Source organism: Odontomachus brunneus, unplaced genomic scaffold, assembly GCF_010583005.1.
Source record: "Odontomachus brunneus isolate Ranch 3 - 2012 unplaced genomic scaffold, Obru_v1 Obru_scaffold_086, whole genome shotgun sequence".
NCBI lineage: Eukaryota > Metazoa > Arthropoda > Insecta > Hymenoptera > Formicidae > Odontomachus > Odontomachus brunneus.
Window position 1 is genome coordinate 162,092 of NW_022639536.1, and position 8,695 is coordinate 170,786.

Sequence of the window (8,695 nt, forward strand, 5' to 3'; positions counted from 1 at the left end):
GAATATAATTTTTGGATACTGTGGTTGCGTTAGTTTCGCGTTCACGAGATCTTAGCCTTATATTATTGCGCTCGCAGTGGGAAGGTACACGTAAGAATTGTACTCCGTTACGGAAACAAGAACATTTTTATTTGGAGTACAGATGGGGTGTGTGTGTCTGTATGTATGTGTATTATTCTGTTGTCGAGGTTCCTTTCCAGGGCCGGATCCTTGGAAGTCGTTTTGTCTTTCGGAAGGTTCCGTGTAATGCGGGCTTTTTCGGCGAGCCGGCGTGGGCTCGAAACTTTCTTGGCCGTGCGAGCTTGCGTGGGGACACCGAATGTCTGACGCTGCTGACGCGTGGATTTGGGTTTTTCGGTGCTGTCGGGATCTTGGAGACGCCTGGTGCGAATGTCGGCTTCCTGGGCGACGTCTGCGTGGCTTGGTGAGTCTGAGCCGGGGACGACACCTTCTTTGGTGGAGACAAGTACCGGGGTGAGAGCGGTCGGCGGGCTCTCACGTCCCAAGTTGTGAGCCTCTCCAGTGGTGGTCGGGTGCACCTAACTGGAGGGAGGCACAAGGGTGTCAGTCTCCATGGATGGAGTGTTTCCGCTACCTCTCCTCCTGGGCCCTCGTTCTGTGTTAACGCGGGCCGCCTGGGTGATACCCCGGTGCGTGGTCGCTTCCGTCGAGATGGTGTGCGGGGTATACGTGTTGGAGACGGCGTCGTCGGCAGGGAGGACCAGGAGGAAGCCGGAGAGCCGAGCTCGGGTCCTACGGGTTTCCTGTCAGCATCTTCTTCGCTGTCGCTCCCGAACAACTCGCGATATTGTTCGCGGAGCTGTAGTCGGGCGGTATTTCTAGCCTCGCCCTGAGGCTGTCTCTTGTCGGGCTTCAGGATGCCGCCCTAGGACTCGTATGGCTGGCGAGTTTTCTCCTTAGAGGAGAGTTGGCTCTTACTTGCCTTTCTGCTCTTGTTGATCTCTAGATCGTTCCTCGGTGGAGGTCGAGAGCGGAGTCTGCTGTTCCGGCGTTTTCGTCCGCTATTTATACTCCCGTTCTTTAACTGTGTTTACTATCGGTGAGCTTTACATTTCTTCGAAAATCGCGAGGCTCGCGATTCTTCGAATTTATGTAGGTCCCGCGTTTCCGCGAATTCGTCGCGGACTTGCGTTTACCGTTGCTCCTCTTCGGGAATCGCAAGGCTCGCGATTTTCCGAATTCGTGCAGGTCCGCGCTTCCACGAATTCATCGCGGGCTCGCGCTTATCGCACTCCCGCCGCGTTTCTCGGAAACGCGTCGCGAGCCTCGCGGTTCCTGGAAGGACGGTGTGTACGGTGCGCTCCGAAAGTGTCCCTTTAAATAGGAGCGATGCACCTTGCGTGGAGTCTCGCTCTCTGAGACGCCACAGATACTGTATATACAAAAACGATACTGTGCACCGTTAACGAGCAATATCGAATAATAACTACAATATCGAACGACTAGCGGGGGGCTGCGCCCCCCGCACCCCCCCTCAAAACTAACCTAACCTACCTATCGTCACATTAACCGTCAGTCATTGTTTATTAAAGTGTTCAACTTTTGTGTTAATGTGACGATAAGTTAGGTTAGGTTAGTTTTGAGAGGGGGTGCGGGGGGCGCAGCCCCCCGCTGGTCATTCGATATTGCAATTATTATTCGATATTGCTCGTTAACATTACACAGTATCGTTTTTGTATATACAGTGTCCAAAAATTATACTCATCTTGTGCAACTTCTTTTGTTAATAACTTTTTAACGAACAATGAGCGACGGCTAAAACCTTCTGAGAGTTACTCAGGAGGGTGACCTTTACAATATATGTCAAGGTCAAGGTCATTGGAGCTAACTCTTCTATAGTCTATAATTACCGAAACTTCTTTTGTTAATAACTTTTTAACGAACAATGAGCGACGGCTAAAACCTTCTGAGAGTTACTCAGGAGGGTGACCTTTACAATATATGTCAAGGTCAAGGTCATCGGAGGTGGGTCCCCTATACTGCATAATTACCGATATTATTAATAATTGAAACATCGTCCTTCGCATTGGAACTATCGTCAAGGAAGGAAGAAAACTCGTGCAAAATTGAAGAGAAGCAATGAAGATTGTAAAAGATGGACATGGAGAAAAATAGATGGAGAATAAAGAAATATATATGTCAGATAAGTAGAAAAAATTCTCATAGATTATTTAAAAGATTATATCCTATGTGCTCTTTGTAATTGTATATGTTGAACCGATTCTTTCTTTGAATTTTTTTATTCCAGTTTCTATTTCAGCCAATCATTTGCTTGCATAGCATTAACAGCTAGAGAATAATCCTCTGCCAAATGAGGCTGCCAAATTCTGAGTCTATTGTGTTCTCGAGTGTGTCCCAAGCGAAAGAAAAAATTGAAACGAGATCATAACATAAAACAAAGTTATCATCGACAATATGACGATAAATTGACGCAATAAACAGAGAGCAGATTTGTCAAAGCTGCTGTGTTACAAAGCATATGTGCTGTTTGTAGTAGGAATTTACATAGTCTGTACTGGCAAAGGTAGGTACTATGGTGTATTTCAGCAATCTGTCACTGAGGTGTCTCAACAAGTGAGACGCCACGCAAGGTGCAACCAACATTTAAAAGGATTAGGAAAAGCCTTATTTGGGAGCATCTTACGCGCGTCATTCTTCTAAGAAGCGCGAGCCTCGCGACGCACTTCCGAGAAACGCGAGGCTCGTGACGCATATCCAAGAAGCGCGGCTGGGCAGCGGTAAGCGCGAGCTTCGCGACGAATTCGTGGAAGCACGGGACCTGCACCGAAATTCGGAGAACCGCGAACCTCGCGATTTTCGGAGAAATTTAACTCATGGATATTTGACACTCTGACAGAAAAGGAGTATAAATAGAGGGCAAGGTGCCCAGGGATTTAATTCGCTCTCGACCTCGACAGAGGAAAATCTCCAGAAAAGAGAACAAGCGACAATACAAGGAGCGAACACGGAGCCAACTCTCCTACAAGGAGTAGTTTTCCTGAACTCTGCCAGGGCACTAGCAATCCTGAAGCTGCAAGGAGACCGACCTCAAGAGGAGGTCAACCAGATACAACGGCCACGTCTACAAGACCAGCTACTGGACCTATTTGGTCCAGACAGCGATGAGGAACGTACGGCAACTCCGGTTGCTACCTCACCAGCCTCAGCCTGGTCGTCGCTCCCGGCCACTCCATCGCCTACAAAGATTCCGAGGACTCCGTCCCCGAGGAAGCGACCTCGATTGCGGACGCCTTCTCCTCTGAAGAAGCCTCTAGGGACCGCACCAGCAGACGAACCTACCACGGAGTCCCTTTTGCCTTGAACCCTCCATAGGCTTAACCTTGAAGCTGTAAGGCGTATGAGGCCGCTTATCGAACAGTTGGCGACTTGGGATATTAGGGCAAGATGACCGCTCTCGCCCCGGTTCACGACGCTCCCACGGAAGCAGCCATCGCCGCGACCACAACTTCGGCCCTTTAACAAGGCAACTCAAACGTCGCCGAGTCGCACCCGAGTGTAACGCCGAGGAAACTAGCAAGGCCAGAACAAGGGGCCTGCTACCGCCGCTCGCCGAGGAAGACTGCGCGCCCTGAGATTTTCCGGGTCCACAGGCGCTCTCCTAAAAAGCAGACTCGACCGAGGTTGATCATTTCCCGGGAACCGCCCAAATGGGGGAAACGACGATGATGCAGCCACACAATTCACACATATGTAACTTAATAAACATGGACATTACTCTTCGATCTTAGTTCATCATTGGGTATACCTATTCCCTCCTGCGAGCGCCGATTATAATAAGACTAAGATCCTGTAAACGCGAAGTAACGTAACCACAGTCACCAATGCTTTCGACATACTTGCTTGATATTTATAGCTACCTCGTAATATACTTTGCTGACTGGTGTATGGTTTTTATATTTCAGAAGACAGAAAATGTTTGCATTGGTTACTGCAAGAAGTGGAATACTTGTCCAAAAATGAAGGATTAATGAAGAGACACATTTGTCAAAATTAAGAGTAAAAATAAATTATTTGTTAGATATGGAAAATGCACAAGAACTATGAGAAATGAAGGAATTACAAGTGTAGGAAGCAATAATGAAAAAAAGAATAGGGAGTATTAAAATGTTTATGAATGTACTCCTAAATTTTTATTTTCCAATAACTTCTGATAATTTGTATAAAATTAATAAGAGGTCCAACTTTTCATAATTTTTTTATCTCGTTCCATATTTTTAATACATTTTCTTCTCTTTCTTTTATAGCACGTCCTTCTCTTTGTGCTCAGAATTTTGGATGCCTCGTGAAACTTCGAATACGTTTTTGGTGTTCGGAAAGATAAACTGTAAGTAATATTGAAATTTAAGAAGAGCAAAAATATTTTAAAAAATATTTGCAAAATACGGCGTCCACAATATACCTAAAAATTGTACAATTGTCGTGTGCTTTTTCAAGTTTTCCCGAAGTTCTCGATTGTGTCTTTCGGAGACATTATTAGTTCTATGTATTTCTTGAAATACACAAAAGAAATCGGGTTTAAAGTTGTCAATTCACGTCTTTTTATAATAATTAAAAAATGACTGCAAATACGGGCAGTCTTTAAATATAATTGTGGATATCAATTCGAAGCCTTCTTCTATTAATTTTTTTGGTAAAAAGGCTAAAGATTTTAATAATTTTATTGCACTCAAACCGATTCATATACGTCACCTTTTAATATGCCATGTTTACCAGCATTACGTACTATAATTATAAATTAACATTATTAAAATAGACGTGCATTTTATACTAATTAATTGTACTATTATTTTTCTGTATCTGACTGTAATGGAAAAAGCAACCAATGATCTTAGCGCTGGGGAAAACATGAAACTATGTAAAGCTTGTCTTTCAGCCTTTTTAAAGTCAGACATTACCGCGTCAGGTATTATTTTTAGAACATTGCAGACTTTTTTCAAAACATCAATATAATTTTGTATAGTGCGTCCTTCCATTATAGCGTAAACAATAGGAAATGTCTGATAAATTAAAAGTAATTATATTTTATGATATATCAGCATGTAATGTAGTGCTTAATATGATTAAAGGAAATAATTACTTGAAGAATAAAGTAATGAACTAATTGTTTTGCTTACTCTATTATCGTGTCTAATAACAATTGTCCACAATTGACAATTAATATTTTGTGCTTACGTCTTACGAAGTATCTACGTACGATTGATTAAAATGAAAATAATATCCCTCATATTCTACTTTTGTCTGTTGAATTCTTGAAAAACAATATTTCTTTTTATAATTAAGCGCACTGACACAATTAGAAATTTAAAATAAGAACCGGAAAAACAAGAGCATAACGAAAATATATGAATAAACTATTTTCGTTGTGTTTTAGTTTTTCCGATTCTCATAAGAAATAGAATAATTTCAAAGTGAGTGATAAACGATAAAAAAAAATAATAAATTTTGTTGAAGATCATCTACTATGCTTATAATTCGCAATTTGTATTTTTATGTATAGACATGATGATTTGCTGAATTTCACAAACATCGCGAATGTAGAAAAAACAATAGAACGCCACAAAAAGAAATATATTGATCGGATTCCAAAAAACTTGAATGAATTATAAACATGTTTGGAAAATGAAAATTGGAAAACACTTCTTAAGTTCGATGAAACTAATTCATTTATTGTTGATTTTGTTATAAAAAATAATGCAACAAAGGCAGTTCTTTTCATTGACAAAACTTTGTCGGAATCAATTACAAATTATAAAAATGAAAAATTAACAATTTTTGTTGATGGCACATTTGCCACTGTCTCTCTACTACAAAATATTAATTGTCAATTGTGGACAATTGTTATTAGACACGATAATAGAGTAAGCAAAACAATTAGTTCATTACTTTATTCTTCAAGTAATTACTTCCTTAATCATATTAAGCACTACATTGCATGGTGGTATATTATAAAATATAATTATTTTTTAATTTGTCAGACATTTTCTATTGTTTATGCTATAATGGGAGGACGCACTATACAAAATTACATTAATGTTTTGAGAAAAGCCTGCAATGTTCTAAAAATAATACCTGACACGGTAATGTCTGACTTTGAAAAGGCTGAAAGACAAGCTTTACATACTGATTTCCTCACCGCTAAGATCATTGGCTGTTTTTTCCATTACAGTCAGGTACAGAAAAATAATAGTACAATTAATTAGTATAAAATGCACGTCTATTTTAATAATGTTAATTTATAATTACAGGCCTTAATATGTAATGCTGGTGGCTACATGGCATATTAAAAGGTGATGTATATGAATTTGGGTTTGGATGCAATAAAATTATTAAAATCTTTAGACTGCCTGTATTTGCAGTCATTTTTTAATTATTATAAAAAGACGTGGATTGACAACTTTAAATCCGACTCCTTCTGTGTATTTCAAGAAATACATAGAACTTCGAGAAAACTTGAAAAAATACACGACAATTGTACAATTTTTAGGTACATTGTGAACGCCTTATTTTGCAAATATATTTAAAATATTTTTGCTCTTCTTAAATTTCAATATTACTTACGGTATCTTTGCGAACATCAAAAACGTATTCGGAGTTTCACGAGACATCCGAAATTCTGGGCACGAAGGGAAGGACGTACTCTGAAAGAAAGAGAAGAAAATGTATTAAAAATATGGAACGAGATAAAAAATGATGAAAAGTTGGACCTCTTATTAATTTTATACAAATTATCAGAAGTTATTGGAAAATAAAAATTTAGAAGTACATTCATAAACATTTTAATACTCCCTATTCTTTTTTTCATTATTGCTTCCTACACTTGTAATTCCTTCATTTTTCATAGTTCTTGTGCATTTTCCATATCTAACAAATAATTTATTTTTACTCTTAATTTTGACAAATGTGTCTCTTCATTAATCCTTCATTTTGGACAAGTATTCCACTTTTTGCAGAAACTAATGCAAACATTTCCTGTTTCCTGAAAGATAAAAAGCATACACCAGTCAGCAGAGTATATTACGAGGTACCCAGTAAACACATAGTAACAGTAACATAACATCAATATTATAATTTTCTACTCAACAATGTAACTGTTATATTACACGCACGTTATATAACAGTTACATTGTTGAGTAGGAAATTGTAACATTGATATTATGTTACTGTTATTTTGTGTTTAGTGGGTAGCTATAAACATCAAGCAAGTAGGTCGAAAGCATTGGTAACAAATTGCTGAAATACAACATAGTACCTACCTACCTTTGCCAGTACAGGCTATGTAAATTCCTACTACTAATAGCACGTATGCTTTGTAACACAGCAGCTTTGACAAATCTGCTCTCTGTTTATTGCGTTAATTTATCGTCATATTGTCGATGATAACTTTGCTCCATGTTATGATTTCGTTTCAATTTTTTCTTTCCCTTGGGACACACTCGAGAACACAATAGACTCAGAATTTGGCAGCCTCATTTGGCAGGGAATTATTTTCTGGCTGTTAATGCTATGCAAGCAAATGATTGGCTGGAATAGAAACTGGAATAAAAAAATTCAAAGAAAGAATCGGTCCAACATATACAATTACAAAGAGCACATAGGATATAATCTTTTAAATAATCTATGAGAATATTTTCTACTTATCTGACATATATATTTCTTTATTCTCCATCTATTTTTCTCCATGTCCATTTTTTCCAATTTTTTGCAATCTTTTGTAATCTTCATTGCTTCTCTTCAATTTTACACGAGTTTCCTTCCTTCCTTGACGATAGTTCCAATGCGAAGGACGATGATAGAAATGTAAGACAATGGTGATAGTAAATTAATAGATGAATAGAAATTTGATATCAACATTGTCTAGTAATTATACTAATTACATAGACAGTAGTTAGACGAATAAGGTTATACAGTAACGAGATAGAAAATCATCGGTAACTCTTGAATAGAAATTGGACGTCAGAACTGTCTAGTACTTATACCAATTACATAAAGAATGTCTATACGAAAAGGATTACACAGTAACGAGATAAAAAATCATCGATATATCCTAAGTAGGGATTGGACGTCAGAACTGTCTAGTAGCTATATTATTTACATAGACAGTGCTTAGACGAAAAAGATTACACAATAACGAGATAGAAAATCATTGATAAATCCTGAATAGAAATTGGATATTAGAACTGTTTACCTACTAGATAGTAAATTTGTGTATAGATAATGACGATGTAATACACAAATTTACTATCTAGTGTATAATTTCGAAATCTAATTTTCATTCTGGATTTACATTGGTACTAGACATTTACTAGATAGCATTTGATATTCAATTTCTATTCAGGATTTACCGAATCTTCCATCTCGTCACTGTGTAATTTTTTTCGTCTAGCCATTAGATAAAACGGCGTTGAGTAAACCATATGTAATATAAAACGTTCACTACCGACTATAGTAATAATCTAGCAGATAAAGTGCCAGACTTAAGAGTCAGAGGTTACAAGTTCAAGTCCCGAAGGATAAAATGAATTTTTCGAATAGAATGGAAATAATACGTAATGAAAAAGAATTACAGGAAACTAAACTCCATTAGGTTACCTCTTCTAGAGAGAGAGAGAGAGAGAGAGAGAGAGAGAGAGAGAGAGAGAGAGAGAGAGAGAGA

General features: G+C 38.5%; 2 pseudogenes; one reads left to right on the forward strand and one right to left on the reverse strand.

The window, feature by feature from the left end:
- Nucleotides 1–4,280: 4,280 nt before the first annotated feature.
- On the reverse strand, nucleotides 4,281–5,569 carry LOC116847985 (annotated as a pseudogene).
- An 82-nt stretch (nucleotides 5,570–5,651) lies between these two features.
- LOC116847986 lies at nucleotides 5,652–7,276 on the forward strand (annotated as a pseudogene).
- Nucleotides 7,277–8,695: the final 1,419 nt, after the last annotated feature.